General features: G+C 36.1%; 1 protein-coding gene and 1 pseudogene across 4 annotated transcripts in view; both read right to left on the bottom strand.

Annotated features, from left to right (window-relative positions):
* The window catches only part of EYA3 (EYA transcriptional coactivator and phosphatase 3), a 99,338-nt gene that overhangs the window by 83,468 nt on the left and 1,817 nt on the right, over positions 1 to 14,053 (bottom strand). Inside the window, exon 1 of one of the 4 annotated variants that reach the window (XM_031962468.1) lies at positions 4,164 to 4,306. The exons of the other annotated variants lie outside the window; for them this stretch is intronic. The gene's annotated coding sequence lies outside the window, so the exon portion shown is untranslated. Of the gene's footprint in view, positions 1 to 4,163; positions 4,307 to 14,053 lie in introns of those variants that run through there. 4 annotated transcript variants of the gene reach the window in all.
* On the bottom strand, positions 1,978 to 3,304 carry LOC116422805 (annotated as a pseudogene).

Raw genomic sequence — 14,053 nt, 5'->3', positions numbered from 1 at the left:
CCAGAATTGTTTTCAGCAGACTAATCACCACGGGAATAGCCAAGGATAAAGTCCAAAAGTCTTTATTGTCTCCTCCACAGTCTGTCTCCTTTTCTGGAGGCCCTCCAGAATGAGTCTTTGTTTTAGTGGAGGAAGTAAGAGAGCCATTCTGTCTTGAAGTCTCCCTCTGGCTGAGTTTGTCCCCAGTTTATATGCTCTATTACAATTACATTATTACAGTATACTGAGTATAAACCAATCATTATATCACTAGCGAACCATTATTTGCTGAAAGATTAACTAGAGAACTCACATTCTGAACTAGATAACCATTGTCTTATCAATTCCACTGAGTTAACACTTTGTTTAAATCAATCATATTGAGCCTTAAGTATATTTCTCCAAAGTTCCTGCCCTTTACAAAGAACATTCCAGGAATAGGCAAGTGAAAATGCCTGGAGTTGGGAGAGAAAGTATCCTAATCAAGAAACAGCAAAGATGTTTCTGAATGAGGGAACAGGTGAAATGGAGTGACTAGAGAGGTAAGAAGAGATCAGACTATAAAGGGCTTTAAAAGCCAGTAAAGAATTTGATTCTGAAGATAATAGGGAGCCATTAAAGCTCACTAAAGGACTTGCACTTCAGGAAAATCAATTTGACAGCTGAGTGGAATGGAATATGGACTGGAATAGTGAGAGACTTGAGGCAGGAAGACCAACTAGTAAGCTCTTGAAATGTTTCAGGTGGGAGTTGCTAAGAATTTGTCTTGGAGTGGATGCAACGACAAAGAAAATAAAGGAGCATAAATGAGAGATGTTGTGAAGACTAATTCCTCTTAGCATTTGGCAAGGATGGAGGTGTGAGAGTAAGGAGGCAAGGATGACACCTCGGTTGTGAGTATGGTGATGTTCCGAGATTAAGTTAGGAAGAAGGGAGGGTTTGGGGGAAAAGATAAGTTCAGTTTGGGGTATGCCAATTTTTATAAAGAAATCAGGGCTTGATAAGTAGAAGTTATAATCATCTGTCTAGAGATGATAATCAAATGCATGGGACTTAATGAGATTCCCAAATGAAATAATATATATGGCTAAAGACAGAGCCCTTGAGGATACCCACTGTTAGCAGAATCACCTGGAGGAAGATTCAGCAAGAGACTGAGAAAAGTGGTCAGACAGCTAGGAAAATTGCGGCAGTCACAAAAATCTAGAGAGAGGGGTTATCAAAGAGAAAAGTGCTACTGTCAAAGACTGAAGAGAGGTCAAGAAGAATGAGGACTGAAAAGATCATTAGATTTGATAGTAAAGAGAAAACTGGAAACTTTGAAGAGCGTAGTTTCAGTTGAATAATGAGGTTGGAATTAAAATTGTGATGAGTGGAAGGAAAGGAAGTAGAGGCATTGAATATAGATGGCCTTCTCAAGGAGTTTAGCCACAAAAGAAGAAAAGATAGGCCAATCATTATTAGAGGAAGGACTGATCAAATTGAAGGAAAACATAGGTATGTTTGTAGGCAGTAAGGAAACTAGTAAATTGGAACAATTTGAAGATAAGTGAGAGCAAACCTAACAGAAAAGGGGATGGAATGGGATCATTTGTGCACAGAGAAAGTTTTGTCTCAGCAAGAAGAAGGGCTATCATATAAGACAGGTTATCAAGGAGACTGTGGAAAATGGCATTTGAGTGATGTGAGATGAGGAAGTAGGGAGAACATGGCATTCTCACCAAACAGTGATTGATTTAGCTTTTCCCAGCAATACAATGTTCAAGACAATTTCTAAGAACTTAAACTGAAACTCCAACACCAGAGAAAGACCTAATGGAGTATAAGTATTAAGTATAGACTGAAGCATATCTTGGGGGTCTGGGTTTGTTTTTGTTTTTTTCTTTCAGGTTTTGCAAGAATGAACATACATAATCTATAACAAATTATTTACCTTCTCAAGAAGGAGTGGGAGGAGGGAGAGAAGTTGGAACTCAATAAAATTTTTTAAACAATGCCAAAAATTTTTGTTTGCAAATAAGTAAGAAAATATTTTTTGCAGAGGTGAGAGGTTCATGAACATGGTAGACTATACTATAATTGTTTTTAAATTTATTTTCTCTTTTAAAAAAAATGTAATCCCATTTGAATGTAAATTCATTGTAAGTAGAGATTTTTTTCATTCTCTGATCTTGTAGTACCATTACCTAGCAGTTTCTGGCACATAGTGAAAGCATAAATATTTAATTGATTTATTTAAACAATCATAATCGTGAAAAAAGGAACACATAAGCAAAGTGCTACTCAAGGAAAGCTTCATGAAGGAAAATTTTGAAGAATTCATTATGTCAGTAAGTGAAGACGGACCTCCACAGAGTAGGGAGAGAACAATTTGAGAGAGAACAGTTCATCAACAGTGGGCAGAGTGGAGGTGTGCTGGTAAATATTTAACAACCAGCTTTCTATGTATGCACAACACCCTTTTAGGTTTAATCTGCTTTATTTATATTTTCTCCACACTTTCATAAGTCAAGTGACAAAACAATAAATCAAGCACTGATTTGTAGTATTCAGAAATTTCTGAGGTGTAAATGCTGACACTGAACATGTAACAGCAGTTTTCATGACCCTACATGAGCCAGATCCAGCACACTTGTGACACGGAGGTAGCAAAGCTCTGGAATACATATCTACTCTGTCTGGAGTATCAAGTGAAGTGCAACAACAGTACAGGAGGAGACTATGAAAACAAGATGGCTTCAGACTGTGGAAGGCCTTGAATGTCATTTTTGTTTTGTTTTTATTTTAGTTTTATTTGTACACTAATGTCACATTTACGCCCATGCCTTCAGTGTTTGTTTTGTTCATTTCTTTTTCTTTGGAGCAACCTCCTCTTGCGCTTTAGGAACAGTATGTTATCTTTGAATACATATCATCTCAATATGGCAACATGGCAAAAACTCATGTATGGGTTATTTCAATCATAAGCCCTCTAAGTATGCCTTCGAATTTTCAGAAGCCTTGCCTTGTTAACCTTAATGACAAGAAAATCCACATCTAAACTCCTAAATTCACATTTCAAAGTACAAGCAACAAGAGCTCGGCTCTCTTTTTTGGGCCAAAGATCCTGTGTCCATCCCCGTTGCTTAGCCTGGGTACACCTGCCAATTCTATTATAAAGGAACACAATGTTTCTTCAATGTGACACTTTTCAAATACTCAGTAGCTTATCAGATTTGCTTACACTTGGGAGCTTGAGCTGTTCTTGAAGCAGACCAAGAGATACAAACCCCTCAACTTGCATAATTTTTGTGGGGTTCTCTGGATCAAGAGTCTACCTCATCATTTTAAAAGTTTACATTCCTCTGTGTGACAGATACCTGAACCAGGGATGGGGAGGAGAAGAGATGACTAACCACACATAACTGCTCCTCTTCTCCCTCATGCCCTCTTTGAATGCCAAATTAAGGTTTATACTTTATTTGGGGGTAAGCAAGAGCAAACCATTCAAGTTTTGGAGCAACATGAATATAGATTGTACAGCATAGATTAAAATAGGAGAGACTTAATACTAAACACCATTTAAGAGACTACTGTATCTAGAAGTGTGTTGTTCTGCATGAATGAACATATATAATATAATTTATATCAAATTTCTTGCCTTTAATTATTAAGGAAGAGAGAGAGAAAGAAAAGAGAGACAACTGGAACTCAAAATGTTTAAAAAAGGAATGTCAAAAATTGTTTTTATATATATTGAGAGGAAAAAAATCTATTACCTACATTGCCTTATTTGAGATGCTATTATCATCTCCATTTTAGAGATGAGGAAATGAAAACTCAAAGGATGATAACAGCGGAGATATGTAGCTGGTAAATAACAGAAGCATAATAATGATAATGACTAATATAGTGCTCAGGGGGGCAGGGTGTTACTACTACTACCTTCATTTTTCAGATGAGAGGGCTAACATTGAGAAAGGTAAAGTGATTTGTCAAGGGCCACACAATTAGGAATAATGTAAATCAGGAGTCAAATCCAGGTTTTCCTGACTTTGGGTCCATGACTGGAGGAGAAGTAGGAAGAAGATAATCAATTACAGACTTCAATCCTCAGTGATTAAGAAAACAATGGCATCAAGTCATGAAGAAGGGGGAAAAAAGGAAAAAGAGCAAATATGAAGGGAAAAGATCAATTTTCTTACATCTTACTCTTGTACTTTGCCCCAAATATTTTGCAATCCAATGGCCCTGGTCTTCTGGTCTTCTGGCTGATCTTCACACAAAATACTCCATCTTCAGATGCCAGTATTTTTTCTTGGCTGTCTCCCATGCCTGACATGAATTCCATATTCATTTCTGCCTCCTGGCTTCCTCCAATTTGCAGGTAAAATCCCATTTTCTACAAGCAGACTTTCCTCATCCCCTTAATGTTTTCCTCTATTGATTATATCCAATTGATTCTGTATATATTTTGTTTACTCATCGTTATTTGCACATGGCTTCCCCAATTAGACTGTGAAGTACTTTACAGCAGGGCCTATTTTGTCTTTGCTTGTTTTGGGATTCTTGTTGTTTAGCACAGTGCCTGACTCCTAAGGGGCATTTAATAAAAGGTAGGTAGGAATAAATAAATGTTTATTGCTCTGCTGACCCAATTATACCTTGTACCCCAAGCTCTGCCACTAACTAGCTGTGTCCTTTTTACACTATCCTTATCTGTAAAACTAGATGATTAAGTTGGATTATCAATCTACTTCCCTTTAGGGGAATCTAAGATTCTGTAATTTCCTGCCTAATGTCACATTTACTTTCAACTACTAAAATTTTACTTATTTTTAAATTTTTCCTTAGAAAAAGTTAGCAAGAAAACTAAGGCAATGATCTGCTTGTGAGGTAAATAAGAATCTTTGCACTTAAAACAATCAAACACAAGAAGAAAAACTGGGAGAAAGTTTTCACAATTCCTCAAAACAAAAAAACCCAACAAATCAAATAAATCAAAAGAAAAATATCTAACTATAAGAAGAGAAAGAGAAGAATCTGGGCAAGGCTTACTAAACGTACAGTTTTCTAATCCACTGAGCATTAAAATTAAAATGAAACAGATTTGCTAAGTAGAGGAAAGTAGCCATTCACATCTGTGCCTAAAACATGGTCCCTCTGGGAGCACCTTGAACTCATTCCCTTCAGGAAACAGTTATTTGATGATTTCAAAAAGCAGACAATAAATATACACAATTAGAATTAGTAAATCATGGGAGGTAATAATTAACAGAACAAAAGCATGAGAAACAAAGATTGGAAATTTTTTTTAACTATCTAGTCCCTATGTGGAATATGTTCCTTTCGGGAGTTCTTACCTCAACCCAAAAGAGAGCAAACAATTCCTTCTAACCTCTATTTCTCTCATTTTATAATCAAGCAGCCCCTTCTCTCTTGTTTCCAGTCTCCTTTTTATACCACAGAAGCATAATAGATGTCCACCAAACTTCTGTTTTAATTAGACTCCCTCTAAGATTCCTGGTGATGACAAAACTCTGAGAGGATACATGTATCATCTTGAAGGGCAGAAAAGGGAAATAGGGAGAGGCAAATTTTAGCATCTCTATTTTCCAGTAGCACTATTATAAATATTTTGTTTTACAGAGTCAGCATATTTAAATTTTTAATAATTAGTATTAAGTCAGCAGTACTTCAAATTTTTGGATTTGCTATACACAGCTGAATTTGGAAGGATAAATTTGGGGTTAAAATAGGAAGAGATTCCTAGAACACACTTGTTATTAAGGGGAAACCAGAGCACTATACATAATTGATCTAGAAAGAAAACAAGTACTTCTGACTCTAGGACTTCTCTGCATTTGTTAAAGAACACTAGATAAAATGCATCCTTGTTTTAAGGAATTTAGGGATTCTTTCATCTTTTTTTTTTTTTTTTAATAAACAGAACACAAACAATAAAATTCTTTTGTACTTGAAAACTCATAATTTCAAATTTATTTCCAGTCACAGCAAAATTTAGAACTAACTGCCAATATTCCTGACTCTTGCAATTGCTCTATTAAACTTATAACATTTGAATAGCTTACTCTAATATAGAGACAGACTGATCTTTCTTCAGAGCTTCATGTAAAAGACAGGTGAAAACGAAAAAAAAAAAACCAAATCCATTTGAAATAGCTACATAATTTTTAAAAGTAAGCTACAGTATCTGAGCAGAAAACATTTTAAATTTCAGCAAGTCTATAGGAAAGTCCGAGTTTCTTTCACATACAAAACATACAATTTTTTTTTCCAAGAGAGAAAATTACTTAGGAAAACCTTATTAAAATGTAAAATTTAGGTTTTTACTTCTGACTTAGGCTAAAATGGCTAGCACAAAAGGAGCAAAAATAAACATGTCTTATATGAAAAAAAAATCTCTTTTTACCAAAAACAAAAGAATCTTCTAGTAGATTATTTTTAAAATTGAATTTCATAAATCCATTGGTTTCAAAGGGCCTGAAGTCAATTCTCATTACTATGTAAATTTTGAAGGCTGAAAATGTTGTAATTTCTTATACCTAATTCAATATCTAATGACCACCCATCCTTATTATCAGCAAAAACTCAAATTTCTTTCATTTGAAAAAAAAAAAGGAACTTATACAAAAAGATAGTGATACTCTAAAAACTGTTTGTACTTACTACTTTTAAGGTTTTTTTTCCTCTTTATTGTAAGATAAAATTAAAAATGTTGATTTAAATTTGGCTCCTACTCCAGTGGTTCAAAAGAAGTGGTTAGAGCTCAAGTTTGTATGGGTTTGCCAACTAGATGGGAGGAGAGTATTATCTAATATGATGAAAAAAATTTATTTTTTATAGTTGAAATCCATTTGGAGAGCTTTATATTTAAGATATTTTTATCAACCTACTTTAAAATATGCTACTGATCAAAAAAAATTAAATAACTTTTAGAGTTAAGACATTTCAATATTAATACTGAATGCATTTTATAAAAATGCTACCATTTCCTTTTTTTTTTTTTCAACATTTCATTAACTGATAAACACATATAGAAATACACAGAGAAAGCTAGGAATTGTGAATTACCTGAAGTCAGGTTCAATAAAAAGCATGATGGGGAATAAATTATGCTTGACTTAGGTTTCTAATCAAAAATGATTAGGATCATAGTGAGGACAAAGGAAAGAATCAAAATTGGAATTCCTAATCAAAGCTTACATATTCTCATCAAAAAAGAGAAAAATTTTATACAAGCAATCTTTTGGTGATTGATGTCAAGTTTTACACAGCCAAGTATTTAAAAAAAAAAAAATCATCTCTTATCTGTCCAAATGAGATCAAACTGAAAGCGCAAATCCAAAAGTTAGCTTCATAAACAAACTTTCAAATCATTCAATCTGTTTCTCATTCATAAGGACAGTTTGAAAATTTAGCCCCAAGACATTTGTTGAATAAACTGTATTATAAAAAGGAATGGAACAGTACTGTACAACACTTTATTAAATACCATTTAAACAAAAGTTAACTGTAATTCACATTTGTTTGGGCAATCACAAATACAAATAAATTTAGGTACTATGGAATATATAATATAGTATTAATTAAACTATTTTTTAGTTTTGTGATTAAAGATATTCTATAATTCCAAAACTGAAAATTATTAAGATTAAAATCCATTACTGCTGAAATAAAATAAAATGCTTAGTTGTTTCAAAAACCTAGTTTCAAATTCCAACAAAAATAAACAATCTAAGTCATTGCTGCTTCCAGCAATTAGCTGCCTCAGTACTTACTTAATGGATTCTAGATCCAGGAAAATAAACATCAAGAATGAAACTAGGGCTTCTATTCTGGTATAAAGTGCTTTCAGATGATATTGTAGTCTTCAAAACCAGCCTTTTCACTTTCAAACCAGCAGGAAAGTTTATTGTTTGATTTCTCCACTCTATATAAGCACACAGTAATCTTATTTTAAATGAATCATTAATTGGATTTCCCAATATATTACTAATATGCTAGTATGCAGCTTTCATACAAAGCAGTTGTTTATCAAAGATATATTTCTCAAAATTAATAAGATTCTCACAATTTTGTGTTCAATTAACTTTTTGTAAATATTCAAGGCTTCACAAGTATCCAAAAGACAATATTATGTCTACCTTATGCTGAGAAAGTTAACATTTGCAGACTTCTCTAACAAAAAAGCATTTCAGAATGACAATCTCTAAAACTGGAAAAGAACAGAGAGGCCATCTAAAGCCATACCTAAATAAGAAGCTCCTCCAAGACAGAACTGAACTAGTCAGTCACCCAGCCTTTGTGCAGTGTGTCCTGTGAGAAAGAACCACTGCCTCTCTCCCAAGACAGTCTGTACATTACACTCTGAACAGCTTTCAATGGAAAGGTTTTCTTCATAGCTCACCTAAATTTGCCACTTTTCAAATTTCCATTTCTCCTAATACTGTCCTCCAGGTCCAAAATTCAGAACAAGTTTATCCCCAGAACTTTAAATATTTGGGCAGGAAATAAGACAAAAAAATTCAGGACCACTACTCTAACTTCCCATAGATCAGTATGCCACCCTCAGAAAATAAACAGATGTGTCATCGTCAGGGGTCCTCAAACTTTTTAAATAGGGGGCCAGTTCACTGTCCCTTAGACTGTTGGAGGGCCAAACTATAGTAAAAACAAAAACTTTGTTTTGTGGGCCTTTGAATAAAGAAACTTCATAGCCCTGGGTGAGGGGAATAAATGTCCTCATTGGCTGAATCTGGCCCATGGGACGTCATTTGAGGACTCCGATTAGTGATCTTTCTGTCTCCTCATTTTATAGAGGCAGAAACTGAGGTCCTGAAAAGGGAAGCAATATAGCCAGTCCCAGGAGAAGCCACGTGGCCTAATGTAAAGATCTAGACTGGAAACATGGAAATCAGGATCGTAATTCAAGGTCTGGATAGTCACTTCCTTTTCTGAACTTGTTTCCTCATTTGAAAAATCAAAAGGTTGGTTATCCTTTAACATCCCTACTGGATATAACATCCTCTGATTCTGATCATACAATTATTAATGTATTACAACAAAGCTGTACTGAATAACTAGGGGGAAATAATCTAGGGGATTCTATATATAACAGTGAAAATAAGGTAGCTTGGGCATGATTAAAAAAAAAAAGCAAACTTCATTAGAGCACAAATGAAGACATCAAGAAAGAAGCATGTTATTTCAGTTTTTAAAACTGCACCTTTCATTAAAATGTCCTAGGCAGAGAGGATGTCAAAGACAAAAAATTTTTAGAGAGAAAAGGAGCACTCTAATCTAATATCAACTACTTTAATTTACTTGCAGATAATAAAACATAAAAGACTGCTCAGTCAGCTTGAATCAAAGTGTGGAAAATGTATTTTTTTAAAAAGATTTATGCTAAGCCTTTGGGTTTAACAAAATGGGACTAGAGAACAGATTAGGGACTTTCTTGGTTTATAATATAATATTATTTATAACTATATGGTTAATAACTAATGTTTGGTTTTCTCTCCTGCTTAACCATCGTTACTATTTTTCTTTGCAAATTCAGATGCAGGGTCCCTACTGTTGTTGTTAGAGATGGTTGTTAATGTTCAGTTACATCTGACTCTTGGTTCCATATGGGGTTTTCTTGACAAAGATACTGGAGTGGTTTATCATTTCTTTCTCCAGAATGAGGTAAACAGGGTTAAGTGACCTGCCTAAGGTTACATAAGTTAGTAAGTGCCTGAAGCCAGATTTGAACTCAGGAAAATGAGTCTTCCCAATTCCAAGCCTGGCACTCTATCTACTGTGCCACCCAGCTACCCTATGTACCCTCATACTCTTTTACTAATCAGACAGAGGATCATGGTCTTCTCTCTAAACAGCAGGAACAGTTAAGCTGTGAAACAATACAGACTAGCACTCTTCATTTTACTTCAGAGCCACTGTACACTACCACAGAATAAATCTACATAGATTATCTCTCTTCCCTCTCCCTCTTCCTTTCCCTCTCTCCCCTATTCCCCTCCCTTCCCACCCCCCAACCCCCCTCATTACACAGCATAATTCCTGGCTCATAATGGGCCCTTAATAAATGCCTCTTTTTAAAATATTGTTATCTATTCTCTGTTCTGGAAGAGAGGACCATGACATCAGGGAAGTGATGCCATGACATGCAAATGAATTGGATTTCAATGAAGCAGAGCTGTGCAGTCACCAGTCTCACTTTCTCCTTCAGAGTCTTGTGGTCCAATGGCTGTATAGATTAGGAAGACTAGAGCTGGCCCTGGATGCAATGGGAGATCAACTGATTTATAACTTATAAGGTATAAGAAGAGAGACTTAAACTTGAACTCATGCCCAACATACTAGAGACTCTGCACTTAGTTTGTATAAGTAAAATTCACTGAGAAAGGGATTAAAAAATCAGTGGTCTGGGTAGCACAGGCTGAGCCAAGACAGATCCACTGTGAACTCCAACAAAAAATGGCAGGGGAGGGGGGGAGCACATCCACAACTAGGCAAGCACAGAATCACAGAAGTTCTAATCCCAACTGTCTCACATTTCTATGGACACAGTTTAACCAGATGTGATGCTTTACTTGAAAGCTGGAAGTCAAAACCCCTTCCTGGGTGCACACTTGCAGGATTTTACTATTACCTGCTGTGTGGCATTGTCTAAATCAGGTAGTTTCCCTCCTTTTTCTTAGCTACTAAATAAGAGGTAGATCAGATCACCTCTAAAGTTCCTGCCTGTCCTTTATGAGTCAGTCTATCCTAAATGTAGGCTTCAGTATGCTCAAGGAATACCAAAGTCAAATAGGGAAGCGCCCACCATCAACCCAAACCCAATCCTTTAAAACTCTATCTGACCTACCTAAAGAAACACTAGAGCTGCAGGGATTTTTAACTTTTTGTTCAATAGGACCCCTTCAGCAATCTGGTGAAGCCTTTATATATTATATAAATTATTCAATTATAAAATAAGGGCCCTGGAGAATGAAAAGGCAAAGCACTCCAGTATTTTTGTCAAGAAAATCCAAAATGAGGTCATGATGAAGAGTAGGGCATGACTAAAAACATCTTAACAAACCGATTCCCAAATAAACTGTTTTTTGGACACTTCAAATGGGAAGGCCCATAGTCGGCTCAAATTCCAAAATGTCCAAAATAACCCTTCATCTTTCTCTCAATCCTTCACCTCATCTCAACTTTCCTCTTACTTGGAAAAAGACCACTACTTTTCTCAGGCACACCGCCCTCAAGTCATCCTCAATTCCTCCCCCTCAGTCACCCCACATAAATAGCAAAGTTAATCTTGTTATTTCTTCCTTCACAACATGTTAATCCACCTTCCCTTCTCTCCATCAGTACCCCATCACCACTGCCACTGCCTCTTCCCTTTCAGCACAAATTCTGACCACATCTTACCTAGACTATTACAAAAGCCATCTAGCTGGTCTGCTGGACAAAAGCCTCTCTCCTCTTCCAATCATTTTCCACTTAGCTGCCAGTGGTTTCCTAAGGTACAGTCCGGTACCCATGTGTCCCAGAACTCCTCTGTCTGGCACCTAAAGCCTTTCACCATCTGGGCTCTTCCTATTTTAGCAGTCTCCACACTCTCTAGGATCTAGCTACATCAGTTTCTTTGACATTCCTCACCATTGATGGCCCTTACTCTCACCTCCACCTCCAAACTTCTCTGATTTTCTTCATCACCTGGCTCCCAATCCTACATTTGGCTGGAGGCCTTCCCCAAACTCACCTTCTACTAATGCCTGCCTTCTGAGATTACCTTCCATTAATACTGGATAAGCCTAATGTGGACATAGTTACTTACATAAGAAAGTGACTTCTGTAGGACTGACTTTCTTTGTATCCTCAGTGATCAGTATAATACCTAGAACACAGTAAATGGTTAATAAATGCTTGCTATACAACTTACTGATGGGAAGAGGGAGACCACCTAGAGGATATTGGTTACCATCCTCCAGGTCTGGCCTGGCTGATCTCCAACAGTTCCAGCTAAAAATAACTAGGGAGGCTTAACTTGGATTTGGAATGAGCTGAGGTCCAAAATATGTCACAATTATGGTGCAGACCTCATATTTATAAGTATTATATAATATTTATAACTTACATAACTTATCCTAGTACACAGTAAGCCTTAATAAATGCTTGTTGCCTCACCTGTTACTTCACAAGGCAGAAAGAAGAAAGTGCTTAAAGAAACTGCTTACAGAAATTGTTATTTATTGAACGTGGGCTCTTGAATTTTGGTAGCTGAGTTTTTGGTTGTATGTACTGTGTCAGAGCCAAGATTCAGGTCTCTCAACTCCAAGTTCACCGGTACTACAATAACTCAAAGCATAATCAGATTCCCAATTGTCTTTGTGCATCAAACCTTTCCAAATTCCCAATGATTTCCACACAGCTGCCAAAGTGATATTCTTAAAGCACATGCCTGACTTGCACACAAAGCCATGCCATTTCTATGATAAAATACAAATTCCTTTGTTTAGCATCTAAAGCTTTGGCTCCAGGATTCTAAACTCACTTATATGATCTCTCCCCTTCATATACTCTTTAGTTTGGTCAAACTGGTCTCAATAAGATAGCCCATTTCCTGCCTCTGGGCCTTTATCTAGATTGTTCCCCTTGCTTAGAATTCTCTCCCTTCACCTCTTAGAATCTTTCATTTCCACTAAAACTCAAGAGCTCCTGCATTGAATTCTTTTCTAGTCCCCCCAGCAGCTAATGCTTCCTCCAACACCCCCACCAAATACTTTGTACTTACTTTGTATCTATCTTCTATTTGCCAAGATAAGTACAGGGCAGGTTGTTTCCACATCTAATGCAACAAAGTCTAGAGACCAGAACCAGTTTTTTTGGTACCTTTGTTTGGGGGATCAGATCTACAATATGTTATGGGGGACTCACAGTAAAAAAAAAATTCTTCCTAATAATTTATGACATGAACCCAAGTCTCCAGCCTTCCAACGCTCACTATCCACTGCATCACACCACCTTTTGGATGATACACAGTAGGTGCATGTTCAACAAATTAATGTTTGTTCATTGAAGAAAAAGGAGGACATGAAAATTCTTCAAACTTGTGCCACAAGAACAAGATGTGTGCTTTACAATAATACTTAGGAATCACAGGATTTTAGAGAGAGATGGGACTTAAGTGAAATGTTCCAATTCCTTCATTTTACAAATAACAAAACTAAAATCTTTTCAAATGTTCAAAAAGAGATTTAGGGAAAAAAACCTTCTAGTTTTGCTATGATTGCTCAAAGTATAACATCTAAAGTACCAGGGAGAAAAATTAATAAAAGAAGAGAAAAGATGAACAGAGATGAAGAACATTAAGATTATATTATACAAAGAGGAAAACAAGAATTGTGGCAGGAGGAAAACTCTCACAAAACTGGAAGTTAAAAGATCAGAGTTCTAGTTCTGCTAGCTATATGACACTGAAAAAGCCACTAAAATGCTTTAAGGTTCAATTTCTTCAATGGTAAAATGAGAGACCTGGGACTAAATGATCTCTAAAAATCTCTTTGTTCTAACATTCTGTAATACTGAACAGTGCTTGGAAATTTGTGAGGGGAAAAGAAGGGAAGGGATAAACACCATCAAAACAAAACAAAAAAGTTGAAGAACCAGGAAAGGGAGGTAAACTTGAGCACTTCAATGTGCGTAGAAAATGGGAGAGGAAGGATAAACTACACAATTTCAGCACTATTACATTAAATAGGATAGCAAAATTTCTTCCATGATTTTAAGCCTCATCTCCCACAAAACTTAGCAAAAATGCTAACTCTCCTAAATACCCTAAAGTGACTCAGAACCTGTAGGAAAAACAGGGCTTGTTATGACACCCTGTTTATTGTCTGACACCTGTACATAGGCATTCTCTACCCTAACTGACTCACATTTAAGTTGGCTACCCCTCCAAGCCTCTTCAGGGGCTTCCCATCACCACTAAGATTAAAGAGAATAAGTGACTTATCCATGGCTCTGTTTATGAATATCAAAGACAGAATTTGGACTCAGGTGACTCCAAGTCTAC

This window comes from Sarcophilus harrisii, chromosome 3 (genome assembly GCF_902635505.1).
Source record: "Sarcophilus harrisii chromosome 3, mSarHar1.11, whole genome shotgun sequence".
NCBI lineage: Eukaryota > Metazoa > Chordata > Mammalia > Dasyuromorphia > Dasyuridae > Sarcophilus > Sarcophilus harrisii.
This window is presented reverse-complemented; position numbering and strand designations above follow the sequence as displayed.